General features: G+C 44.8%; 4 non-coding genes across 4 annotated transcripts; 2 read left to right on the plus strand and 2 right to left on the minus strand.

The window, feature by feature from the left end:
• trnap-ugg (transfer RNA proline (anticodon UGG)) lies at positions 1–90 on the minus strand. Its single transcript is given in 2 exon segments — positions 1–36; positions 55–90. It is a non-coding gene; the product is annotated as a tRNA-Pro (tRNA).
• A 5,413-nt stretch (positions 91–5,503) lies between these two features.
• On the plus strand, positions 5,504–5,576 carry trnak-cuu (transfer RNA lysine (anticodon CUU)). The gene has a single exon. It is a non-coding gene; the product is annotated as a tRNA-Lys (tRNA).
• A 6,236-nt stretch (positions 5,577–11,812) lies between these two features.
• Positions 11,813–11,885, plus strand: trnar-acg (transfer RNA arginine (anticodon ACG)). The gene has a single exon. It is a non-coding gene; the product is annotated as a tRNA-Arg (tRNA).
• A 9,575-nt stretch (positions 11,886–21,460) lies between these two features.
• trnak-uuu (transfer RNA lysine (anticodon UUU)) lies at positions 21,461–21,545 on the minus strand. Its single transcript is given in 2 exon segments — positions 21,461–21,496; positions 21,509–21,545. It is a non-coding gene; the product is annotated as a tRNA-Lys (tRNA).
• Positions 21,546–27,748: the final 6,203 nt, after the last annotated feature.

Raw genomic sequence — 27,748 nt, forward strand, 5'->3', positions numbered from 1 at the left:
GGGCTCGTCCGGGATTTGAACCCGGGACCTCTCGCATATTCCATTAGAAAAACGCCCAAAGCGAGAATCATACCCCTAGACCAACCAGCCGCTTGCTAGAAATCCCTGCAGCCGGTCTAAAGTTTCACCATAGTCTTCAGCCGATCGGCTATCCTTTCCAACCACTTCTGTCCACCCAATCTCGTTTTCTATTCCAATGTGCAGCAATATCAAGTTGTGCATTCCCAATTTCCACTTTTCACCAAAAAGCAGTGATATGACACGGCTTGTTGGGGATTTGAACCCGTGACCTCGCAAATATCCCAATTGAAAAACGCCCAAATCGAGAATCATCCCCCTCGATCAACAAGCGGCTTGACATAACGCCTTGCAGCCAATCGAAAATTTCACCATAATTTTCAGCCGGTCGGCGATCTGGACAATCTGGACAACTCGCAGTGCAGCCGCACAGGAGTTCAAAATCCACCCTCTCGCCGCTCGAACATTGGCATTAACTGAACTTTACTCTGGCCCAGTGTCACCGCGCTGAAATCGAGTATTTCTCAGGTACACTTTTTCTGAACATCATATTTGCTTGTTTAATCGTGAAAACTGCCGCCCGCTTCACTGTTCGTGCAAGAGACAACTTTGGAGACACCGTGTAGTTTCACAGATATGCTCGTTGGACCTGCTCATTTCAACTCATCACATTTTCTGCAAACCGAAACATTACTGGAATGGAGAATGGTGAATCACAGCTCCAAAATTCGATCCTCTCTGCTGCTGGGTGACCGAGTCTTCCAACATACAGGCATTTAGGGGCAAGGGGAGTTTGATGTTCAGATATAAGACAGCACCGATTTTCACTCTTGCAAGCTGCGCACCCTTTATTTTGGAAAAGTAAAATCATAGCAAGACAGCTGTTCCATTGATCGCTGCAAGCTGAAACTTTAGCTCGGTGAATTAGTTGTTCATGCATCTAAATGTCGTGTCTCTGTGGCGCAATTGATTAGCGCGTTCGGCTGTTAATTGTAAAGGTCGGTGGCTTGAGCCCACCCGGGGACGACAAAGAGCTTTCACCGTAACGTTCGTTGTTTCGCGTTTCGAATGTGTGTTCTATTTGCGTGAAAATATACCGTAAACATTGCCGGCTGATCTTCCGCATTTAATCTGCGGTCGGATGACTGGCATCTGAACAATGTCTAAAAAACCGAGAGTGGCTTGAAGGAAATCGGAATACTTCTTGACAGACAAGGTTGAAAAGGAGGGCTCACGATTAAAGTGAAATGTTATTCACCTTCCGACAGGTTTCAGTTTATTTGTGAGAAATCGTGAAATGATCCTTCAGCGCCCCCTCAGGTAACAAAAGCAATTCTCAGCCGCATTTTTGACGCAGCAACAAATCCATCAGTTTTTCACTGTTCCCCAGCTCCCCGAGTGAGTGAGGCCGTGACAGCAGCAACATTGTCCGGTTCCGCTCTCTCCAATCACCCGCTGCCGGCGGAAAGCAGCGAATGCAGTCTCAGACAGCGCATTACTGTCCAACCCTGGGAAACAATTTCCCACAGAAACAGATTGGAGTTGTGCTGAGCTTTGAGTCTGCAGCGTGCACGTGACGAGGTTCAGGTTGATATCATCGATTCGTTTTCTTTTATCTCAGAAGCGCACCAGGAGAAAACCGGAACTGAGAATCAAATTGTCCCTGTAGGTGATGAATTCAAGAGAATATCGCTCCAAGCAGATCTGTGAAAGTCGCAGTGCAACCGCACAGAAGTTCCAAATACTCTGGCCTGGTGTCACCTCGCTCAAACCCTCTCTTTCGCGTTTGATATTTCACGAGTACAAAGCGTCCCCCGCTTCACTCAAGCTGCAATCGACATTTTCTTCTCGATGCCATGTCATGGGCCAAATAAAGGATGTGCACAGTTGCTGCTGAGAACAAATTAAAAAGTAGCAGAAGTTCATCAAACTTGCACCATTGAAAGTCCTGGGTGGAGGTTTAGAGGATGCGATTGTGGGAAGAGTTTTATTGCAAATTTAACAGACCCTCACGTGAATTGCCGGGATGTTCAGAGCACCGAAAAAACTCAGTCAGACTGAAGATCTGAAGGGTTCAATCCCGGGTTTCAGGAGCCTTTTCTCTCCCTCTCTGTTATCTTGATACCTCCTCCGTGCCCTTTACATTCTCTGATACGCTCGGAGTGCCCCTTACCCACCGACACGTCCTGACTCTCCCTGATAACACCTGGCAGTCTCTTGCCCGAACTGTTAACTTCTGAGAGTGCCGTAAACTCTTTGATACCTCATAGCCTCATACCCCTTTATAACCCCTGAGAAGCCCTTTGATTCGCTTACAGCCTCGGGGATCCGGTTGCCCCACCGGATCGAGACGAAGAAACCCTTAGACTCCCTGAATCATTCTCAGGAGCCATTAACCTCTCTGCTCCCCAAGTGCGATTTAATTCCACATGTGGATCTTCCAGTCTTTGTTAAGGATCAGATCCACGGTTTGTTCGCTCCCATTCCTCCGAAGTACTCTGTTAACCGAGAGGGAAATCTCATCTACGTTTATGTGATTTTCATAGAAAAATTAAACATTGCATGTACAGAAAACAAAAATAGCTCAGATGGGGTAGCATTCGAATTAAAATCCAGAGATCCTTTGTTCAATCTCCGCTTAAGGCGGCCTTTTTTTACTCTCTCTCTTTGGCGGAATCCATAATGAGGGGGCTTAATCTTGAAATTGGAGCTCGATTAATGAGGAAGAAATCAGGAATCACTTCAGCAAAAAAAAATACGGCCGAAAGCTGGAAATCCCTCCAAAAGGATGTGGATTCTGTCTCAATTCAAATTTTCATTACTGATATTGATAGATCTTTTTTCGGTTCGGGTCCCAAGGAATATGTGTCCAAGGCGGGGAAATAGAGTTGAGTTACAGACCACCTCATGATCCAATTGAATGGGATAGCAGGTTCGAGGATCTGAATGGTCTTCTCTTGCCCCGCTGTTCCTGTCCTGCTCGGCGCAGGTCTGCATGGCAGGTAAAAGGCATCAGACTGACTCCAGAATGAAAATCGGGTGTCCAGAAGGAGCTGCCCTTGGATTGTCCGACTAACCGAACCCCTGCAGCAAATCCAACAGCTGCCTCTCTTCAATGACAGAAATGATAACTAGCGCTCTGACGAGCGTGATTAGCTCAGTCGGTCGAGCATCAGACTCTTGATCGTGGGTTCAAACCACACTTTAAGCGATTTGTTTTCCATTTTTCTCACTGGGTGACAAAAAGTTCGAAGTGCAACCTCTTATCTCCAGTTAATAAAATCCAGTTATCTCAACGGACACAACACTGAGCTGTGTGAAAGGGAAGCGTGAGCGTGGCCAAATATCCGGTCCCTCCCGATTCTACTTTCTCATTCCGTCCACATGGGACACGGCAGATTATCGGTTCCATCGGCTTCATTTTTTGCTGTTATTAAATAGGTTGATGGTTGGAAAATGCAATGTTTAGAAGATGATAACTCTGGATCCATTCGCCTCTCTGATACCTCCTGAACCCCCCTTATCCTCTTTGATTCTCCGTGAGCTCCTTATCTTCTCTGACACGCTCTGTCTCTTATCTTCTCCGATAACCTCAGAGAGTCCATTATCCTCTTTCAACTTTGTCAGCGCCCTTTACACTCTCTGATACCCCCTGAGTGCCCCTTACCCAATGATATGCCCTGAGCCCCCTTACTCTCTCTGATACCCTCTGATATTCCCTTCCGCACTCTGAGATCCCCTTACTCTCTCTGATACCCTCTGATATTCCCTTCCGCACTCTGAGATCCCCTTACTCTCTCTGATACTCTCTGACAGTCCCTTCCCCTCTCTCGGATCCCTTTACACTCTCTGATACCTTTCATTTTTGAAATCTCACCAAGCACCAAAGAAAAGAAACTTAGAATCAAACTGTCCCTGTAAGTGGTGAATTGAAGGGAATATCGCTCCCAGCAGATCTGGACAGTGCGCAGCCGCACAGGAGTTCCAAATCCACCTTCTCGCCACTTGGCAATCGCATTAACTGAACTTTACTCTGGCCCTGTGTCACCGCGCTGAAATCGAGTATTTCTTGGCAACATTTTTTCTTGGTATCATAGTTACTGTTTCAAGAGTAAAAGCCTGCCGTAAGCTTCAGTGTAAGAACAAAAGATAAATTAGTAGACACCATGTACTGTCGCAGACCTCCTCGTTCGACCTGCTCATTTCATCTCATCTCATTTTCAGCAAACCTGAATATTACTAAAATAGAGAATGGTGAATCACAGCTCGAAAAATCAATCCTCTCTACCACTGGGGGATCGAATCTTCCAACATTCAGGCATGTAGGGGCAAGGGGAGTTTGATGTTCAGAAATAATACAGCACAGACTTTCACTCGTGCAAGCTACACACCCTTTATTTTGGAAAATTAAACTGATAGTAAGGCAGCTGTTACATTGATCGCTGTAAGCTGATACGTTAGCTCGGTGAATTCGTTGTGCATGAAGCTAAATGTCGTGACTCTCTGGCGCAATTGGTTCGCGCGTTCGGTTGTTAACTAAAAAGTTGGTCGTTCGAGCCCATTCAAGGACAGCAGGGTACTTTTACCTTAACATTCTTTGTGTCGCATTTCCAGGTTTCTGATGTGTGTCTTGTTTGCAAGAAAATATACCGTAAACATTGCCAGCTGAGCGCGGCTGATATTCCACTTGCGGTCGGATAACAGGCACCTGAACAATATCCAAGAAACTGAGAATGGCTTCAAGGTAGTCAGAATACTACTTAAGAGACAAGGTTCCAAGTGAGGACTCACTGTTAAAGTAAAATGATATTGACATTCCGGCAGATTTCAGTTTATTTGTGAGAGATCGTTAAAGGATCCTGCAGCGCTGCCTCCATCAACAAAAGCAGTTCTGAGCCGCATTTTTGATTCAGCAAAAAACCCATCAGTTTTTCGCTGTTCCCCAGCTCCCCGAGTGAGTGAGGCCGTGTCAGCAGCAATGTTGTCCGGCCCCGCTCTCTCCAATCACCCGCTACCGGCGGAAAGCAGCGAATGCAGCCTCAGTCAGCGCATGTCGTGTCATGGCCACGATTACTGATGCTACTTTTTTTTAATTCCAGATTTTTAAATTTAATTCCACTTAAATTCCCCAGTTGCCGTTAGCAGGATTTGAACTCATGACTCTGAGATTATTTGACCAGGCTTTTGGAACACAACCACTCTGCAACCGTATCCTAAAATAAATAGAGCTGCATGACAGATCACCTCATGATCGAATTGAATGGGGCAGCAGGTTCGAGGGCCTGAATGGTCTTCTCTTGTTCCGATGTTCCTATACTGCTCGGCGCGGGACTTGATGACAGGTAAAAGGCATCAGATTGAGTCCAGAATGAAAAGCGGGTGTCCATAAAGAGCCACCCTGAGATCCTCGGACGAACTGAACCCCTGCAGCAAAGCCAACAGCTGCAGCTCTGCAATAAGAGAAAGGGAAATTTTTTTGCAACGAGCCCGGCTAGCTCAGTCGGTAGAGCATGAGACTCTTAATCTCAGGGTTGCGGGTTCGAGCCCCACGTTGGGCGGTTTGTGTCCCATTTTTCATACTGGGTGACAAAAGTTTCAAAGTGCAACCTCTTATCTCCAGTTGATAAAATCCAGTTCTCCAAACAGACTCAACACCGTGCCGTGTGAAAGGAAACCGTGAGCGTTACCAAATATCCACTCCCTCCCCATTCTACCTTCTCATTCTTTGCACACGGGACACGGCAGATGATCAGTTCAATCGAATACATTTTTTTTTTGCTGTTATTAAATATGTTGATGGTGAGAAAATGTAATATTTCGAAGATGACAACTCTGGATCCATTCGCCTCTCTGATTCCTCCTGAATCCACCTTACTCTCTTGGATTCGCCCTGAGCTCCTTATATTCTCCGACACGCTCTGTCTCTTACCGTCTTCGATACCCACAGAGAGAGCATTATACTCTTTCAACGTTGTCAGCGCCCTTTACACTCCCTGGTACCCACTGAGTGCCCCTTACCCACTTATACGCCCTCAGCCCCCTTACACTGTCAAATACACTCTGACAGTCCCTTCCCCTCTCTGAGATCCCCTTACACTCTCTGATACCCTCTGACAGTCCCTTCCCCTCTCTGAGATCCTCTTACATTCTCTGATATCCTCTGACAGTCCCTTCCACTCTCTGAGATCTCCTTACTCTCTCTGATACCCTCTGACAGTCACTTCCACTCTCTGAGATCCCCTTACTCTCTCTGATACCCTCTGACAGTCCCTTCTCTTCTCTGGGATCCCCTTGCCCCACCGGATCGTCACTAAGAAGCCATCAGACTCCCTGATACATTCTCAGAACCCATTACCCTCACTGATACCCAAATGCAATTTAATTTCACAGGTGGATCTACCTGCCTGTGTTATGTATGAGATCCGGAGTTTGTTTGATCCCATTCCTCCGAGGAGCCGCATTCACCGAGAGGGAGTTGCCATCTGCCCTTTTGTGGGTTCATCAAAGAAAAAGAAAACGCTGCCTGTACCGAATACAAAATCGCTCAGTTAGGAGAGCGTTAGATTGAAGATTCACAGGTCCATGAATCACTCTTGGGTTTCGGCGGCTCTCTCTTTTGGGAAAATCCAGGATGACGGGGCTTATTCTCAAAAGTAGAGCTGGACCATTCAGGATATACATCAGGAAGCACTTTATCACAGGATGTGTAATAGAAATCTGGAACTCTCTCCAACAGAAGGCTTTCGATGCTGCGTCAATTCAAAGTTTCAAGACTGAGCATCAAGGGATATGTGCCAAAGTCGGGTGAATAGAGTTGATAGACAGATCACCCCGGATCTAATTAAATGGTGCAGCAGATTCGAGGGGCTGAATGGTCTTCTCCTGTCCCTGCTCCTAAAATTCTCAGCGCGGGGCTTGATGACAAGTTTCATATCAAGTTCTGAAGAAGGGTCATCGGCCTGAAACGTTAACTTTATTTCTTTCTCCACAGTTGCTCCCTGACTTACTGACAGTTTCCAGCATTTTCTGTTTTTAGCGCAGACATTAGATTCGTCAAGAGGACAGGAGCCGTTTCCAGAGGTAAAAGCCTCTCACCTTAAGATTCTTTCCACCAGAGTGTGACAGGTGCTCAAAGTGACTGGGCTGTAGTGGTGTAATTAGTCAGTGCGCGGTGTTTATATGACAGTGCAGGATCACGAAATACCGAGTTTGTTAGTTCAAGACTCACTTAAAGCAATCAATTCTATTGCTTGTGCACATTTCGACCAGGGTTGAATGTACAATTGGTGTGTTTCAAAATGGTTCTACTTCTTAGTGTTGCCACGTGGTTTCTCCTCCCTACAGTGTTCCAATATCACACGAGAGGTTCAAAGCAGCACTTTAGTATTACTTGTCTCCAGCAGGGAGGCTGCGGCTTTGGAGCGACAAGCTATGAATTTGAATCAGCCAGTCTGGCATCTTGAATTTGCGTCGGACTGGAGCGACTGGTATAAGAGGGAGTGTCGGGGGCAGTTTACCTGTGAAGATATTGTTGACCCTGTTGCAACTTGCTTGAAAATTTCACATCCCACCGCTATAACTCAACTCTGGTGAAATTCGAAATTACAACGGTTGAAATTCTTTTTAACTATTTGCATTAAAAGTCCAATGCGCTATCCATTGCGCCACAAACCCATTAAAAACGCACTCAATCACATTACCTACATGCTGCTAAGGAACTCCTGCCAAAATGTAACAAATGGTTCGAAAGCTCAGTGGGAGCTCAAATCAGTTCTTGAGAAATCTGCACAGCGACAGTTTGTTCAATACAGAGTGCCGTCACTCTCTCCATTTTACTCTCTCTCACTCTGTTGCGATCTCTCTCTCCTCCTTTATCTCAAGTGGGCTGGAATGCAAAGGGGTGGAACTTATCTTACAGCTGTGCGGAGCTCTGGTTATACTTCATCTGCAGTACTGCATTCAGTTCTAAGCACCGGTCCTCAGGAAGGATATATTAGCCTCGAGGATCGAGGTGCTGAATAACCTACTCCTGGTCCTATGTTCCAATGAATGAAACAATAATTCAAGTATATAGATCCTAATGCATCAGGATGTGTGAGGGAATAATGCTTAAAGTACTGATTTCAGTATTTGACTGTCTTCAGTGTCCGAGCTCAGTACAGTCCAGGTAAGCTGCTCAAAGTGAGATTTTATGAGAGAACATGAAATATTTCTTCAGGCCATGACAGTACCGAATGCAGGTGGGCCTGCGCGTGAAATGGAAAAGTGAGGTGAAATATTACCACAAGCAGCGGATGTCTCTGTTTCCATTTCCAAAATGCACGCACGCAGCGGCCGAATCGATGTAGCTCCTGGGAAAGCTGCGAGGCGACGCACAGCTGCCGTGCATCATTTGAAGCAATTGGCACGCACAAGTTTCGGCCCGTTTCACGGGCATCTCCTGTTTCTGAATCTTCTTTCCCGCCTGCTTCCACACCTTCTCCAGCTTCCAGGGGAGTTAAATGCTTGATGAAAACACAGGGAATTCATGAAACCCATCCTCACATGGACAACAGGAAGAAAGAGGGAGAGAACGGTGCTGACCGTTGAGAAGGGATAGATTTTGCACATTCCCGGATGAATAGACACTAAGATTTCCATTGCGCAATTTCCAGATCTGCTTCGAGCGCAATTCGACCGCTCAGGCAGGACACTTTCCATCCAACACTTCAGGAGCTAGTTTTACAGGAATAGAATTACTACAAGCAAGAATTCTATCCCTTCAGCACCAATACTCGCACGGCAGCAGGATGCATGTGTCCAGTTACAAACATGTCTGAAGGAACGTGCAGTCTGGCAGAGCCGGAAGTCCAACAGATTGACTTTACATCTGAGCAGATGTTGAGTCTCCTTCTTGAGAGTGTTTCACCAACCCTGCTCAGGGTGAATTAAGAATCATGAATTCGGGTTTGACTGGAGCCACTTGTATAAGATGAAGTGTCGGGGGCAGTTTCACATCCCTGACGGACATTAATGATCCTGTTGCGGTTTTGCTGCAAAATTTTACTTCCCATCGCCCGAAACACCGAACCCTGAACTAAAATCCAACTTTGGTGAAACTCGAAACCACAACTTTTGAACACCTTCGCTAACACATTACGTAGAAATAGCAACACCCTAGCCATTGCGCCACAGATTCAAGTATGCTCTTTGCTCGGGAGCGGGGATCGTGTTCTGTTGTTGAGGCGGTCTGACTGCAGCTGCTTCCACCTTGAATATTCCGAGAGCCGCATTGGCGGTCCGGACCAATCGCCCTCCAATGGCTCCAACTCCACTTTCAACAGTTTGCTGTGGACCTGGTACAAGAACAACAGTGTGACTCCCGTTCAGAAATCTGCATGTTTGAACCAGATTCAAATCATTGCATTTTCACTTTGGCTTCGGGACCTGCCGACTGATTTTAGACCGGGACAATGTTTTAGCAAAGGGCTGTTCAGTGTTTGTGCAACAATATTAAAATTAAATTTGATACATTAATGAGCTTTTTATCGGTTACTTTCTATTTACACCCTCTCCAGTTTTATGTAGAAACAGTTAACAATGTTTAAGGGATGTGGTGTGCAGCGTTTGTGGAATCAGTGTAATTAAATTTGATACTTTCATTTGTTCCTTCTCTGACCCAGACACTTATCATTAGATTTGTACCTTCACCCTGTGTAAAATAGGTTACTAAGTGATATAAATAAATCAGTAACAATCCCGAAACCTCAGCGGGTATATTTGTTCCAATGGTTTGTGATGGTCTCGATTTCCAGTGAAAATTTCAATCTGTAAATCCCAGCAGATGTTTTGGATTTGACAAACTAATTTAAGCACTTGACTGGTTCCTGGAAATGATACAAAGGGGAGTTCCTTTCTTGTACAGATATAGAAATAAATACATTCCATCATTTCACAAATAACAGTTGCGTAAATAAGTATATCGCGATATCCAACATGGAAAAGCAACCTTTCATGTTCTTAAACAAATTTCCTCATTTTATTTTATTAATCCACTTACGTTTCAATGTGGAACATATATTCACAACATCCCTCTAAACTTAAAGAGTGGTAAAACAATTGCAGAAATTTTATTCTAATTCTCTTTAATATGTTACGAAAAATATTTCCAGATGCTCGTCCCCAACTTAAGGAGAAACTAAGATGAAAAGCGAAACGATTTTTCAAAAACTACTTGGGGCGATATGAACAGTTCCCCTTCTCCTTTCTTTAATTGTTACCTTTTGCTAATTGTTCAACTTGATCCATTTGCTTCATTTTGTTCTCAGGCATTTATGATGAATGTTTTATCTGTTAACATTCTTAAGTATTTGATTTGTTTGTTCCCTCCCTCTTGAATTGTGATTTGTTAACCTTCAGGTAAAAGTCTGAAGCAGAAATGTGTTTATATTCAGGCGTGACTCTGACGTGTGAGACCGAGAAGTGATGCCGGATGTGTGAACGAGATAACAGCCACTGGACGCGAACTGGTGGTAACCTAACATACCCAATGTGGCATTGCTCATGGTAGGTCGGATGACAATGTTTTATATTGACTGAACGCATATGTACATAACACACAACGGATTTTACTGCTGCTTTAACTCCACAAAGTATAATCACCATAAATGACCAAAGTCGCAGATCAGTTAGAATTGAATTGCTGATGGTGAGGGGAGTTTGTACATTGGAAGGAGTTTATACATTTACAGCTCCAGGGAAACCTGCAAACTTCTCTCGCCTGTAGGTGACGTCACCATGAGATGTCCACCTACCTTTGCGCTTCTGGAGTTCTGAAGTGTGATTGAACCTGACCAAAAGTTTCCTATAATTAGTGAGGAAGGAAGGTATCAGTGTAAATTGGAGATATAAACGTGGATGTTTCACTGGGTAACCATGGGAACCAGATGCACTGCTCATTCCAGTTATTTGTCCAGCAGGAAACAGAAATCATTCTCTTCAAATGTACTCGCCCGAAGGAAAAGGAAACAAACAAAACTGCTCAGTTCTTTGTTTTAGCTTCTTCTGCTGGTTTACGTTCACTCACCGAGAAAGTGACAGAGAGAGACTGAGAGATTGGATTGGCTTTTTCACTTTGTAATCGATTACACTTTGTAATTATTGTAAGAGACGGTTCCATCCAAACTATCCTGTGCCTGACATTCGCATTAATACTAAGATGTGTTCAAAATGAGTATCTACCAATTTTACAAAAGCTGAACACCGAAAACTGCTCTGAAACGAATTTCGCTTCGCAACCTTTAATAGAGATTCGGTTGCTGGTTGTAAGTAAAGTAATTTGTAAAATCAGCCCTCTGGAGCAGTATCCTCGAAACGTGTTTCGGACACATTGTATGATAGGTCCGTCTGTACAGTGAAGGAGCACTTCCGCACTGAAGCTCTGGCATCCTTTCCTTGTTGGCTCCGGAACTAATACAAACACCGCCCTGTGTTACTTTGTTGTTTAATTCACAAATTGGGTAAATATCACATCGGAGGCTTAAGACAATAAAGGACCTGACCAAACGGGCACTTTGAGCAGCAAAGCCACGAAGCCAAATCAAGCTGCAAATTCACCACCTCCTCTCACTGATACCTGTCAGATACTCACCACTGTCTGTTGGAGTTTGAGGCCGTTTGGTACATTTCTATATCTCTTGTCTATTTCGCTGTGTTCAGCGATACTGTTTGTATCTCTCGCTGTGTTGACCTCTCTGTGTCAATCTATGGGTTGATTCTGAATGAAAAATGAAATAAAACACACCAGCTATCACCTGGGTCAGTGGCACAATGGATAACGTGTCTGACTACGAATCAGAAGACTGTAGGTTCGACTCCTACTTGGCTCGGATTTATGCAATTTTCCCTCTGACAGTGGGGAACTAAAAATCAAACTTCATTATAAGATATTATTTATGGTGAAGTCGCAAAGAAAACATTCCATCTTCAATGATTTAGGATCAGTTATGTACAGACAGAAACTGTGACCACAACGTGTTTCGAACATGCCGCCTTTTCAGTTGATGTCAGGCACGCTAATATTGCAGAACGAGGTGTGGACATCCGCGCTGATGACCTTCAGGTGTGTACGGGCCTTTCAGACACTTCATGTGAAACAAGAGCTTTCCAATCCCCGCCAACTCCTGGACACCGAGACGTCCGTTAGAAGCAGCATTCACCACTAGGACCGATATCGCGCTCCCTTTGCCGATCTGCAGGAAATCCGATGCTGAAAATGCAAAGCAGGACGGACAGTATCTGGAAAACAGTTAAGCTTTCAGTGTTCAGACTTTGGTGAGAACTATAAACAGGAGTTTGGGTAGATATTAACTAGGTGTGTAGTCGGAACGCGATGTTTATATATGAACTGTGGGAGTGTAGATATGAGTGCGATTTTTATACATGAATTGTGGGTGTGTATATATGAATGCGATGTTTATATTTAAACTGTGGGGTGTATATATGAGTGCGATGTTTATATATAAACTGTGTGTGTGTGTGTGTATATATGAGTGCAATGTTTATATATAAACTGTGTGTGTGTATGTATGAGTGCAATGTTTATATATGAACTGAGGATGTGTTTATTTGAGTGCGATGTTTATATCTGAAGTGCGGAATGACCTGAAGGGGCAATTCCTCCTGGGCTTATATGTTCTTCAAACTAATGACACAAAGTTCATTTAACAGTTGGGCGGAAATCGCTCAGTTGGGAGGGCGTTAGACTAAAGATCTCGGGTTTCGGCAGTTCGTGTTATTTCGTTTCTGCTTCTTTGAATCCTAGAAACATAGAATGGTTATAAGAAGGAAGGAGGCCATTCGGCACGTCGAGTCCGTGCTGGCACTCTGCAAAACCAATCCAGCTAGTCCCACTCCCCCGCAGTTTACCCATCGCCCTTCTCGTTTTTCCCTTCAAGTATTTATCCAATTCCCCTTTGATTGAATCTGCCTCCAACATTCACTCAGGCAGTGAATTCCAAATCTTAGCCACTCGCTGTGTAAAAGCATTTTTCCTCATGTCGCCATTGATTCTTTTGTAATCACCATAAATCTTTGTCCTCTGGTTCTTGCCCCTTCTGCCAATGGGAGCAGCTACTTTGTCTAGACCCTTCAAGATTTTATCTACCTTCCCCTTAAATGGATCTATGTTATTTGCCTCAGCTACTCCTTGTGGTAGCGCACTCCACATTCCGAACACTATTTGGGGAAAGAAGTTGATCCTGAATTCCCAATTGGATTTAATAGTGACTATCTTATACTTGTGACCTCTAGTTTTGGACTCCCCCATAAGGTCAGGTTAAACCATTTCCTCTATGTCTACCCGATCAAACCCATTCATTATCTTCAAGACTTCTATCAGGTCATCCATCGGCCTTCTCTTTTCTAGAGAAAAGAACCCGAGCCTGTTCATCCTTTCCTGATAAGTGTATCCTCTCAGTTCTGCTATCACCCTTGTGAGTCTTTTCCACCTTCCCCAATGTCCCTATATTCTTCTTATAATATGGAGACCAGAACTGTGCCCAGTGCTCCAAGTGTTCTCTAACCAAGGTTCACTACGAATATAACTTATTTGCTTTTCAATTCTATCCCTCTGGAAATGAACCCCAGTGTTTAGTTTGTTTTCACGTGGCCTTATTAACTAATGTCACTACTTTTCGTGATTTGTGTATCTGTGCCCCAAGATCCCTCTGCTCCTCTATCCCATTTAGACTCTTATTCTCCAAGCAGGATTTGGCCCAATTATTCTTCCTACCGAAATGCACCACCTCACACTTGTATATATGGAAATTAATTTGTCATTTACACGCACGTTCTGTAAGTTTACGAATGACTGCCTGTATTTTTCGCATTTTTCCTTTGTATTAACTGGAGCTCCCAATTAGGTTTCGTCCTCAACTTTTCAAAATGTACTTCCGATTTCCGTGTCCAAATCAATAATGTAAATTTTTAACAACAACGGCCCCAGCACCGTTAAATTGTGAACAACAGTGATCCCAGCACCGATAAATTGTGAACAACAGTGATCCCAGCAATGATGAGTTGTGAACAACAGTGGTCCCAGCACCAATAAATTGTGAACACCAGTGGTCCCAGGACTTTTGATCTTGAACTGCAGTTGAAACTTCTGCAGAAAAGGAAAAGAAGCCCCCGAATCGCTCCACGTGAATCTCAAACACTTTTGGGAAGAAGTTCAGTGCAAACAATCAGGAATTTAAAGGCACTTCAATGGCCTGCACTTTCTTTGAGTAAGTTTTGTTCGACATTTCATTCGAACGTGAAATCGGTCTCGGCTTTCATCTCACCGAAGCACAGTGTCGCCGCTTTGTATCCGTCTGCCTGTAAGTGATGAGGTTGGACTAGGCACGGGTTTTATCCAATTTTTGAAATCTCACCAAGCGCCAGGGAAAGGAAACTTAGAGTCGAACTGTCCCTGTAAGCGATGAGTTGAAGGGAATGTCGCTCCAAGCAGATCGGGTCAAAGCGCAGTGCAGCCATACAGGAGCTCCAAATCCACCCTCTCGCCACTCGGCAATCACAAATTTTAACTGAACTATCCATTGGCCCAAAGTCACCCGCTGAAATCGAGTCTTTCTCGGACACATTTTTTTCATAACATTGGTTTAGAAGTGAAAACTGCGCTCCACTTCAATGCAAGTGCAAGAGATAACTGTGTAGACGCTGCCCGCGTGCAGTAAGACCTGGACAACATTCAGGCTTGGGCTTTTTTTTTATTCGTTCACGGGATGTGGGCGTCGCTGGCGAGGCCATCATTTATTGCCCATCCCTAATTGCCCTCTAGAAGGTGGTGGTGAGCCGCCGCCTTGAACCGTTGCAGTCCGTGTGGTGACGGTTCTCCCACAGTGCTGTTAGGAAGGGAGTTCCAGGATTTTGATCCAGCGACGATGAAGGAACGGCGATAAATTTCCAAGTCGGGATGGTGTGTGACTTGGAGGGGAACGTGCAGGTGGTGTTGTTCCCATGTACCTGCTGCTCTTGTCCTTCTAGGTGGCAGAGGTCGCGGGTTTGGGAGGTGCTGTCGAAGAAGCCTTGGCGAGTTGCTGCAGTACATCATGTGGATGGTACACACTGCAGCCACAGTGCGCCGGTGGTGAAGGGAGTGAATGTTTAGTGTGTTGGATGGGGTGCCAATCAAGCTGGCTGCTTTATCTTGGATGGTGTCGAGCTTCTTGAGTGTTGTTGGAGCTGCACTCATCCAAGCAAGTGGAGAGTATTCCATCGCACTCCTGACTTGTGCCTTGTAGATGGTGGAAAGGCTTTGGGGAGTCAGGAGGTGAGTCACTCGCCGCAGAATACCCAGCCGCTGACCTGCTCTCGTAGCCACAATATTTATATGGCTGGTCCAGTTAAGTTTCTGGTCAATGGTGACCCCCAGGATGTTGATGGTGGGGGATTCGGTGATGGTAATGCCGTTGAATGTCAGGGAGAGGTGGTTAGACTCTCTCTTGTTGGAGATGGTCATTGCCTGGCACTTATCTGGCGCGAATGTTACTTGCCACTTATGAGCCCAAGCCTAGATGTTGTCCAGGTCTTGCTGCATGCGGGCTCGGACTGTTTCGTTATTTGAGGGGTTGCGAATGGAACTGAACACTGTGCAGTCATCAGCGAACATCTCCATTTCTGACCTTATGATGGAGGGAAGGTCATTGATGAAGCAGCTGAAGATGGTTGGGCCTAGGACACTGCCCTGAGGAACTCCGGCAGCAATGTCCTGGGGCTGAGATGATTGGCCTCCAACAACCACTACCATCTTCCTTTGTGCTAGGTATGAATCCAGCCACTGGAGAGTTTTCCCCCTGATTCCCATTGACTTCAATTTTACGAGGGCTCCTTGGTGCCACACTCGGTCAAATGCTGCCTTGATGTCAAAGACAGTCACTCTCACCTCACCTCTGGAATTCAGCTCTTTTGTCCATGTTTGGACCAACGCTGCAATGAGGTCTGGAGCCGAGTGGTCCTGGCGGAACCCAAACTGAGCATCGGTGAGCAGGTTATTGGTGAGTAAGTGCCGCTTGATAGCACTGTCGATGACACCTTCCATCACTTTGCTGATGATTGAGATTAGACTGATGGGGCGGTAATTGGCCGGATTGGATTTGTCCTGCTTTTTGTGGACAGGACATACCTGGGCAATTTTCCACATTGTCGGGTAGATGCCAGTGTTGTAGTTGTATTGGAACAGCTTGGCTAGAGGCGCAGCTAGTTCTGGAGCACAAGACTTCAGCACTACAGCTGGGATGTTGTCGGGGCCCATAGCCTTTGCTGTATCCAGTGCACTCAGCCGTTTCTTGATGTCACGTGGAGTGAATCGAATTGGCCGAAGACTGGCTTCTGTGATGGTGGGGATTTCGGGAGGAGGCCGAGATGGATCATCCACTCGGCACTTCTGGCTGAAGATGGTTGCAAACGCTTCAGCCTTGTCTTTTGCACTCACGTGCTGGACTCCGCCATCATTGAGGATGGGGATGTTTGCAGAGCCTCCTCCTCCCGTTAGTTGTTTAATTGTCCACCACCATTCACGACTGGATGTGGCAGGACTGCAGAGCTTTGATCTGATCCGTTGGTTGTGGAGTCGCTTAGCTCTGTCTATAGCATGTTGCTTCCGCTGTTTAGCATGCATGTAGTCCTGAGTTGTAGCTTCACCAGGTTGGCACCTCATTTTTAGGTACGCCTGGTGCTGCTCCTGGCATGCTCTTCTACACTCCTCACTGAACCAGGGTTGATCCCCTGGCTTGTTGGTAATGGTAGAGTGAGGAATATGCCGGGCCATGAGGTTACAGATTGTGCTGGAATACAATTCTGCTGCTGCTGATGGCCCACAGCGCCTCATGGATGCCCAGTTTTGAGCTGCTAGATCTGTTCTGAATCGATCCTATTTAGCACGGTGGTAGTGCCACACAACACGTTGGATGGTGTCCTCAGTGCGAAGACGGGACTTGATCTCCATGAGGACTGCGCGGTGGTCATTTCTACCAATACTGTCATGGACAGATGCATTTGCGACAGGTAGATTGGTGAGGACGAGGTCAAGTAAGTTTTTCCCTCGTGTTGGTTCTCTCACCACCTGCCGCAGGCCCAGTCTGGCAGCTCTGTCCTTCAGGACTCGGCCAGCTCGGTCAGTAGTGGTGCTACCGAGCCACTCTTCGTGATGGACTTTGAAGTCCCCCACCCAGAGTACATTTTGTGCCCTTGCTACCCTCAGTGCTTCCTCCAAGTGGTGCTCAACATGGAGGAGGACTGATTCATCAGCTGAGGGAGGGCGGTAAGTGGCAAGTAGCATTCGCGAAAGAGAAGTGACAGCCAATGACCATCTCCAACCAGAGAGAGGCTAACCATCTCCCATTGACAATCAAGGGCATTACCATCACCGAATCCCCCACCATGAACATCCTAGGGGTTACCGTGGACCAGAAACTTAACTGGACCAGCCACATAAATACTGTGGCTACAAGAGCAGGTCAGAGGCTGGATATTCTTCGACGAGTGACTCACCTCCTGACTCCCCAAAGCCTTTATACCATCCACAAGGCACAAGTCAGGAGTGTGATGGAATACCCTTCACTTGCCTGGATGAGTGCAGCTGCACCATCAGTCAACAATCTGGACGCAATCCAGAACAAAGCATCCCGCTTGATTGGCAGCCCTTAAACCAACCTTAAAAATTCACTCCCTTCACCACCAGCGCACCGTGGCTGTAGTGTGTACCATCCACAGGATGTACTGCAGCAACTCGCCAAGGATTCTTCGACAACACCACCCAAACCCGCGACCTCTACCACCTAGAAGGACATGGGCAGCAGGCGCAAGGGAACACCACCACCTGCACGTTCCCCTCCAAGGCACACACCATTCCGACTTGGAAATATATGGCCGTTCCTTCATCGTCGCCGGGTCAAAATCCTGGAACTCTCTTCCTAACAGCACTGTGGGAAAACATTCATCACACGGGCTGCAGCGGTTAAAGGCGGCGGCTCACCACTAACTTCTTAAGGGCCATTAGGGATGGACAATCAATGCTGGCCTTGCCAGCGACGCCCACATCCCATGAAAACAAAGAAATTGTAGAAAGGTTACAGCATGGGAGGAGGCCATTCGGCTCTATTCAAGAGCAATCCAGGTAATCCCACTCCATCGCCCTTTCTCAGTAGTCTTGCATTTTTTTTCCTTTCATGTACTTATCCAGTTTCCTTTTGAAGGCCGTGATTGATTCTGCCTCCACCACACCCTCGGGCGATGCATTACTGATCCTAACAATTAGCTGTGTAAAAAAGTTTTTCCTCATGTCACATGCGGTTCTTTTGCCAATCACTTTAAATCTGTGTCCTCTGCTTCTTGAACCTTCCGCCAATGAGAACAGTTTCTCACTATCTCCTTCGTCCAGACCCTTCATGATTTTGAATACCTCAATTAAATCTCCTCGCAACCGTCTCTGTTCCAAAGAGAACAACCCCAGCTTCTCCAGTCTATCCACGTAACTAAAGTCTCTCATCCCTGGATTCATTCTAATAAATCTCTTCTGCACCCTCTCTAAGGCCTTCATGTCTTTCCTAAAGTGCGATCCCCAAAACTGGACACAATACTCCAGTTGTGGCTGAACCAGTGTTTTATTGAAGTTCATCATGACTTCCATACTTCTGTACTCTATGCCTCCTTATATAAAGCCCAGGATCCCGTATGCTTTTTAATGGTTTTCTCAACGTGCTCTGCCACCTTCAACGATTTGTCCACATAAACCCCCAGATCTCTGTGTTCCTGTACCCCTTTTAGAGTTGTGCCCTCTAGTTTATATTGCCTCTCCTCGTTATTCCCAGCAAAATGTATCACTTAGCATTTTTTAGCGTTAAATGTCATCTGCCACTTGTCCGCCCATGCCACCAGCCTGTCGATAACCTCTTCAAGTCTATCACTATCCTCCTCACTGTTTACTACCCTTCCACGTTTTGTATCATATGCAAATTTTGAAATTGTGCTCTTTGCACCCAAGTCCAAGTCATCACTTTATATCAAGAAAAGCAATGGTCCCAGCACTGACCGCTGGCAACACCACTGTGCACCTCCCTCCAGTCCAAAAAACAACCGTTCACCACGACTCTCTGTTTCCTGTCCCTTAGCCAATTCTGCATCTGTTGCTACTGTCCCCTTTATTCCATGGGCCGCAATCTTAATGATAAGCCTACCGTGTGGCACTTTATCAAACGCCTTTTGAAAGTTCATACACACCACATCAACTGCATTACCCTCAACTACCCACTCTGTTGCCTCATGAAAAAACTCTATCAGGTTAGTTAAACACGATTTGCCTTTAACAAATCCGTGCCGGCTTTCCCTAGTCAATTCGCACTCCTACAAGTGGCTGTTAATTCTTTCCCAGGTTATCGTTTCTAAAAATTTCCTCACTGCTGAGTTTAAACTGAACGGCCCATTGTTGTTGGGTTAATCCTTCCACCCTTTTTTGAAGAACGGTGTAACATTGCAATTCTCCAGTTCTCGGGCACCACCCCCGTATCTATGGATGTTTGGAAAATTATGGCAAGTAGCTCCGCCACTTCCACGGTTACTTCCCTCAGCTAATTGGGATGCATCTCACCCGGACCGAGTCATTATCTAATTTAAGTACAGCCAGCCTTTCATGTACCTTTTCTGTATCAATTTTTAGCCCATCAGTATTTCAAGTATATCTTCCTTTAGTGAGACTCTGGCAGCATCTTCTTCCTTGGTAAACACAAATACAAAGTACTCATTTCGGATTTCGGCCATCTCCTCTGCCTCCATGAGTAGATTTGCTTTATGGTCTCTAATCGGCTCCACCCCTCCTCTTACGACCCGTTTAATGTTTACATGCATGTAGAAGACTTTTGAATTCCCTTATATGTTGGACGCCAGTCTATTCTCATACTCTCTCTTTCCCCTCTTATTTCCTTTTTCACTTCCCCTCTGAACTTTCCATATTCGGCGTGGTGAATGAATGAACAAAAAAAATGTTAGGATTTCCTTCAGTCTAAAACAGAAGTTACTGGTTGATTAATGGCGATTTGAACAAACATTCGTCTTTTTAACAGAGCTAATGAGTTTTGCGTAATTGATACAGTGGAACATTTTGTAAAAGTTAATTCCCTGAACGGGAACCGGAGCCGTCTCCCGCACTGAGAGAGTTTGCAGAAGGCAGCTATCTTCTGAGTTTTTCCTGTAATAGTTCCAACAGTAGAGTTTCCGTAGTGTAGTGGTTATCACGTTCAACTAACCCGGGAAAAGTCCTCTATTCAAAACCAAACTAAAATATTTTGAAAAATTAGTCCACTCAAAATCAATAAATATAAAAAAGGAAGAATTCACTCTATGTTTAGATATTAACAAAATACAACGCCTCACAGAACCGGTAGAGTTTCATTACTCTGCCCAGTTCTACACACACTCAAGCGCTGCACATATACCGACAGTGTCTCTCCCTCACTCCCGTTTCCTGCCCTGACGGTGCAGAAAGCCTCTCTCAAAGCTGCACATTGCGACTGGTTTCAGTTGATTTGTGAGAGATCATTAAATGATCCTGCAGCGCTGCCTCGGTTAATAACTACAGTTAAAAACAGCATTGCAGCCGCGGCAACAAACACATCAGTTTTTCGATGTTCGATGTTCCCGAGCTCCCGGATTGAGTGAGGCCACGACAGCAACAACATTCAGGTCGCCTGTCCGGCCTCACTCTCTCCACTCATAAGTTAGACCAAGAGAGATAGGAGCAGGAGTAGGCTATTCTGCCTATCGAGCCTGCTCCGCCATTTAATGAGATCATGGCTGAACTGATTATTACCTCAACTCCACTTTCCAGCCCTTTCCCAATATCCTTTGACTCCCTTGCTGATCATTTTTTTGAACTCATCCTCGAACGTATTCAATGAGTTGGCCTCCACAGCATTTTGGGGTAAAGAATTCCAAAGATTCACGACCCTCTGGGAGAAGAAATTCCTCCTCATTTCCGTCTTAAACGGGCGACCCCTTATTTTGAGACTATGTCCCTTAGTTTTAGATTCCCCCGTGAGGGGTCACATCCTCTCAGCATCGACCCCATTGAGTCCCCTCAGAATCTTGTATGTTTCATAAGATCTCCTCTCATTCTTCTAAACTCCAATGAGTATAAACCCAACCTGTTCAATCATTGCTCATAAGACAAACCTTCCATACCCGGAATCAACCTCGTGAACCTTCTCTGAACTGCCTCCAATGCAAATATGTTCTTCCTTCGTTGCTGGCGGAAATCAGAAAATTCCGCTTCAGACAAAGTATTACTGCCCATCCCTGGGAAACAAGATGCCACGGAAGCTTTGACAACACATCGCAGGCATTGTCTGTCCCGCAGTTGTTGCTCCGAAGCAAAGCAAAACTTTGCAAAGCCAGCTGTTTCAAAGTTCAAAGCCTTAACAGGGACTTGAACCCTGGACCCTCAGATCACTACCCACCATAAAAGTCTGATGCTCTACCGGCTGAGCTACCCAGGCGCCATTTTCGGAAAGCTTCCATTATACAGATTCATGGCAGGACTCTGACTTATCCCTCGGAGACGTCGAACCATGGTGATTATCCGATTTTCAAATTCTCAGTAACGTGTTGAACAGGATGTAAGAAACATGGACACCGAACTCGTGAATTTAGAATTTTTTTTTGCCAAATATCTTGTTATTATTTTGCACCAATTAAAAAAAACACTTTACCCAGCGGCTCAAAAGCTAAATTGTCCCACACGGGGAGCTGGAAAAGGCCTCTCAACCTTTCAGCGTATTAACATCTGTAAGCTGAATAATTTCTTCCGTTACACAGTGACACCAGGCAGCAAATTTCCCTTCCAAATTTTAAATACACGAAATTTCCAACCGATGAATATCCGCTTAACGAAAAGAAGAATTTTGTCTTTGGTTCTTTAGATTTAAAGATCTCGTACCGGCCCCTTTGTCATAAGAACTGCTGCTTATAGCCCCCCTCTCCCCCAATAAACAAGCAAACTCGCACCTGCTATTGCAAGACGGTAGGCCAGAAGAACCCAACTGGGAACACTAAGAAGTAGATGCGAGATGGAACATATCAGTTGTATCTTGAACTCCGGTCAAAATGTTTGAAGCGAAAGATTCGACTATTATCGGTGAGGTTCGAACTCACAATCTGAGCATTTCTGGCGCACCAGAAAAGTTTCGCGGACTGATCGATTGCGCTACAAGATCACAAAAGCGTTTAATTTTCGGTCTCTCGACTATCGTTTCATGACAAACAGAAGCCTCCGAACAAGATGCGCTTCGTTCAATATCCGCAGTAAACTTTAAAAGCCGTGCAATCTGAAACAAAACCCCAGAAGATAAGAACTTTTAATTTTATTATTATTAACTTAAGGAAAATTTTTGATGGTACTTTAAGAAGGATTTGGGGAAAATGTGAGATGAAACTAACAAACTCTCTCTGGGCTGTCGTTGATTGAAGAGATGGGCGTTATTTGACTTGAAAACTGAGGTTCGGAACTTTCCGATGGAGAAGTGTGACAGAAGATTGTGGTTAGTGACAGTTGCCGGGGTGATCCGGAGGAGAGGGAGAAAAGTCAAAGTCACAGCTGTGACAGCTCAAGTGTTCTGCTTATCTGTAATGTTTAAAAAGTAATGTACAGTACGGGGCAAACCGATTTGGTATCAGTTATCAAAAATATTAAAAGACATAGGTTCAAAGACGGATTTGTGAAGAGGGAACGGATTTAACCGCCAGACCGAAATCATTCCACATGAATCTGAAGCGTCTTGGGGAAAACGGCAGCGTCAACTGTTATGTTCGTGTCATGACTTGAAAGACCCTCCAATTACCGACAGTATCTTTGAACCGGTTGTGCAGCAAAACCGCGATTGAAGCCGCTTTGTATTTGTCAAACGTGCAGGTGATGATATTGGGGTTGATAAGGGTCGAGTTCAATTTTATGAAATCTAACCATATGACCCGAAAATTGACTGTAAAATCGAGTTTTTCCTTTAAGTCGTGAATTGAAGTGAAAGGCGCATCAAACAGATCAGGGAAATGAGGAGCAGAATACGTGGATGGAACTTGCACGAGTGAAAATCCCTCTTTGTCGGAAGACTCAGTCCCCAGTTGCGGAGAGGATTGACATTTCGAGCTTTTATTCACCAGCCTCAACTTCAGCAATTTCCCGTTTGCTGACAATGACATGAGTCGAAATGAGCAGGTCCAACGAGCCGGTCTGTAACACAGGCCAATGACTCAGTTCAACTCGTTAACCAGTCACTGGGCTCCGTTATAGTCGCTCCAGTCAGTAACACACAAAGATGAATCTGAAACAGAAAGAGATAATTTTTAACACTTTATATCAACCACCGGCGTTTCCCTCTTTCCGGCTTTTAGAACAATCTGTTTCACAGTTTGTCAAACCCGAAACAGCCTCTGGGATTTGCTGATTGAGAATTTCAGTAGAAATTGGGACCGTCACTAAATATTGGAACAAACATTCACGCTGAGGTTTCGGGGATGTTACTGGTTTATTTATATCAGTGAGTGACCGATTTTAAACTAGGTGAGGGTCTAAACCTAAGGTAAGAGCCTGGGATAGACAAGAGATTCTTCAATGTGTCAAGTTAAATTACACTGATTCCACCAACACTGGACATCACATCCCTTAAACATTGTTACCTGTTACTGTATAAAACTGGTGAGGGTGGAAATGGAAAATAACTGAAGAAACCTTCATTGTATCAAACTTAATTCTGATTATTATTATGCAAACATTGCACAGCTTATTCCTTAAAAAAGACCCAATAAAAAAAAACAGTCGCCAGTCCCAAAGCCTGTGCTATGATTTGCACCCGCTTCTGACTGACTTGAGATCAGACGCACTCCCGTCCAAAGGAAACGGATGGAGCCGGATTCATAACAGAAAAATGAGGACCGATCTCCGCGGTTCTCCAAGAGTGCGGGAGGCGGAATAACAGCAGCACACAGAGTGATCTCTCTAAACCAGCCGCTGCCGCAGGAGAGAAGCGAGTCCTGTTCCGAGCCGTGTCTGCTGGGCGCCTGCCGACCCTCTCTTCACTGAAGGGGACCGATTCAGCATCAACTCATACACACACCATTGGATCGTTTAATCATCTTCAATACCTGAATTACATCACCACTGGATCTTCAATACACAAGGAAATTCAAGCCTTGTCCACGCAACTTGTCCTCATAATGTAACCATTTTAGCCCCGGTATCATTCTGGTCTTTCTGCGCTGCACCTCCCGCAAGGCCAATATATCCTCCCTGAGGTCTGGTGCCCAGAACTAAATGCCGTACTCTAAATTTGGTCTCAACAGAGTTTATATAATTGCAACATAACTTCCACCCGTTTGAATTCCTGCTCCCTTGAGATAAAAGCCGACATTCCACTCGCCATTTTAATTATTTTTGCACCTGTCTGCCAACTCTTCTTGATTTCCCAAGATATCACTGCCCACCAACAGTTCCTAGCTTCTCACCATTTCGGAAATACTCTGATTTATCTTGCTCAGGGCCAAAGTGGATGGCCTCACATTTCCCCATATTGAAACTTTGAACAGTCTGGGGCTTTTTTTAAATAGAAAATAGAAGGCTGAGGGTGACCTGATATAGGACTTTAAGATTATTCAAGGGTTTGATCGGTCAGATGTAGATAAGGTGTTTGTACTTTTGGGAGTGGGGACGTCAAAACTTAGGGCCATGAATATAATAGTCATCAATAAATCAAATATCGCATTCAAGAGAAACATATTTATCCGGAGAGTCGTTAGAATGTGCAACTCGCTACCACAAGGAGTAGTTAAGACAAATAGCATGGAGACATTTACGGGGAAGCTCGATAAACACATGGAGGAGAAAGGAATTTTCGGGTTTGCTCATCGGGTTAGATGAAGAGAGGTTGGAGGAGGCTCGTCTGCAGCATTAACACCGGCATAGTTTGGTTGGGCCGAATTGCCTGTTTCTGTGATGTACATTCTATGTAATTCTATGTAAGCTCCATCTGCCACACTTTTATCAACTCACCTAATTTGTTAATTTCCCTTTACAACTTTATGCTCCAATCTACACTACTCACTGTGTCACCTAACTTGGTGTCGTCGACAAACGTGGATATACGGCTCTCTATTCCTTTATCTACCTCATTTATACATATAATAAAAAGATGATTCGCCGGTACAGATCCCTGGAGGACACCACTAATCAAATCCTGTCAATTTGTGTACATACCCATTAACCCTACTCTCTGTCTCCTACCTCCTAACTAACTCCCTCCCCATGTCAATGGATGCTTTGAATTCCACATGTTCTCATTTCTGTTAACAGTCTCTGATGCTAAACCTTATCGAATGCCTCTGGAAGTCAATATACATATATCACCCATAGACACTCCATTATTTACTACGTTAGTTACATCTTCAAAAGGTTCAACTGGTTTCGTTAGACTTGACTTAAACTTTACAAATCCATGCTGGCTCTCTCTGATCAACTCATGTTTATCCAAGTGCTCAGTTATTCTTTCCCTAATGACAGATACTGGTAACTTCCCCACAAGAGACGTCAGACTAATAGGTCTATAATTTCCTGCGTTATCTCTCCCACCCTTCGTATATAATGGAATGACATTTGAAATTTTTCAATCCGTGGAGCAATTCCTGAATCAAGAGAGTTTTGAAAGATCATGACTAAAGCATGTACAATGTCCTCACCTATTCCTTTTAATCCCCTCGGGTGGTAAACATCATGTCCTGGAGATTTGTTTATCTTTCGTCTAATTATTTTCTCCGTTACCATTATTTTACTTACCCTTGATTTATTTTCAGTTTTCCTCTGTCTGTGGTATATTGTCCTTATGCCTTTCTGTGAGCATCAGCAAGTCTGCCATTTCCTGATTTTCAATTACAATATCACCTCCCTCTGTCTTTAAGGGTTCACTGTCTTTAAGGGAACAACGTTCACCTGAGGAAGGAGGAAGCCTCCGAAAGCTTGTGAATTTAAAATAAAATTGCTGGACTATAACTTGGTGTTGTAAAATTGTTCACAATTGTCAACCCCTGTCCATCACCGGCATCTCTACATCATGTCTTTAAGGGGCTCACATTACTCTTAGTCACCCTTCTTTCTCTTAATATACGTGTAAAAACCTTGAAAGTTGTCCTTAATTTCAATCACAAGTTTTTCTCGTTTTCCCTCTTTGCACCTTCGACGATTTTTTTTAGTTTCAGTACCACAATAAACAACACTTCGCTGTGAAATTTGCTTAATTAGTTCATCAGTGTCAGAGCGAGAATTGTCCATCACTAATTTTTATTTAAAGTAACAAACAAACACAAGCACACATATTCATTCGTGTATCAAAGCACTGATGGACACAGAAAGATAAACACAGCTTGAAATGCAGGCAGTATCGGGATTCACAGGTGAACTGGCAAGCGAAATAGACAAAGATAAAACAGTCTGAACCCCCAACAGAATGTGACGTGTAGCTGATAGATATTAATGAGGAGGTGGGAAACAAGCCCGTGAATTCGCACCGTGGCTTCGTTGGTTAAAGCGCGCTGTTTAATAAACAGGAGATCCTGGGTTCAACTCCCAGCGGTGCCTTTTTTGTAATTCACGGTGTTTAGTGAATTTGAGAAGCACACCGTGCTGTGTTTTTTTCAGGAGCCAACATGGAACTGATCAGCAAGTCTCTTCAGAAATGCCTTTTCATCATACGGACAGTCCTCTCAGAGAATGTGTCCGTGACACGTTCTTGTTTCTGCGCTCTTCAAGGTCGTGGTATAATTATTGATTCGATGGTTCATACCCCGGAGAAACCCTAATTTAGCCCCAGATTTTGGATCTTGAGCTGCGGTTCAAACTTTTGCAGAGGGAAAAGGAGTTCCCAAATCAGTCCACCTGAATCTCAAGCGCTTTCGGAAGAAGTTCAGTTCAAACAATCAGGACTTTAAAGGCACCTCAATGATCTGCACTTTCATTGAACGAGCTTTGCTTACAATTGCATTCGACCCTGAAACCGCTCTGGGCTTTCATCTCACTGAAGCAGAGTGTGGCCACTTTGTATCTGTGAGCATGTCGGTGACGAGGTTCGCTTTGATATTGGTCGCTTTCAATTTTTAACATCTCCCCAAGCTCAGGGAAAAGAAACCGAGAATCGAATTGTCCCTGTAAGTGATGAAGTGAAGGGATTGGTGCTCCAAGCGGACCTGCAAATTGCGCAGTGCGGTCGCTCAGGAATTCCAAATCCACCCTCTCGCCACTCTGGCCCAGTGTCACCCCGCTGAAATCGAGTATTTCTCCGGCACGTTTCTCTTAACTTCATAGTTGCTGGTTTAAGAGTGAAGACCGGCTCGTTCGATTTTCACTCTTGCGAGCTTCAACTATTGATTTTGCAAAAGTGAACTGACATTGACAAGTGTTATATCGGCTGCTGCCGCCTCAAGGTTCAGCTCAGTGAATGACGCATTTAGCAGAGGGTTTTTCCGTCTGTTTCAGTGGTGCGAAAGTTTGATGTTCGAGTTCTTATTTTATTTTTCCTCAGGATTCATCGCCTCAAAATTCCAGGGTTTCAATGTGTCTTTTGTCTGCAAGAAAATGTACCGTGATCATTACCAGCTGAGCAGGGCTGATAGTCCACCATTTACCCTGCGGTCGGAAATCAGGCACATGAATCATATAAAG

This window comes from Heptranchias perlo, chromosome 20 (genome assembly GCF_035084215.1).
Source record: "Heptranchias perlo isolate sHepPer1 chromosome 20, sHepPer1.hap1, whole genome shotgun sequence".
NCBI classification, from domain to species: Eukaryota; Metazoa; Chordata; class Chondrichthyes; order Hexanchiformes; family Hexanchidae; genus Heptranchias; species Heptranchias perlo.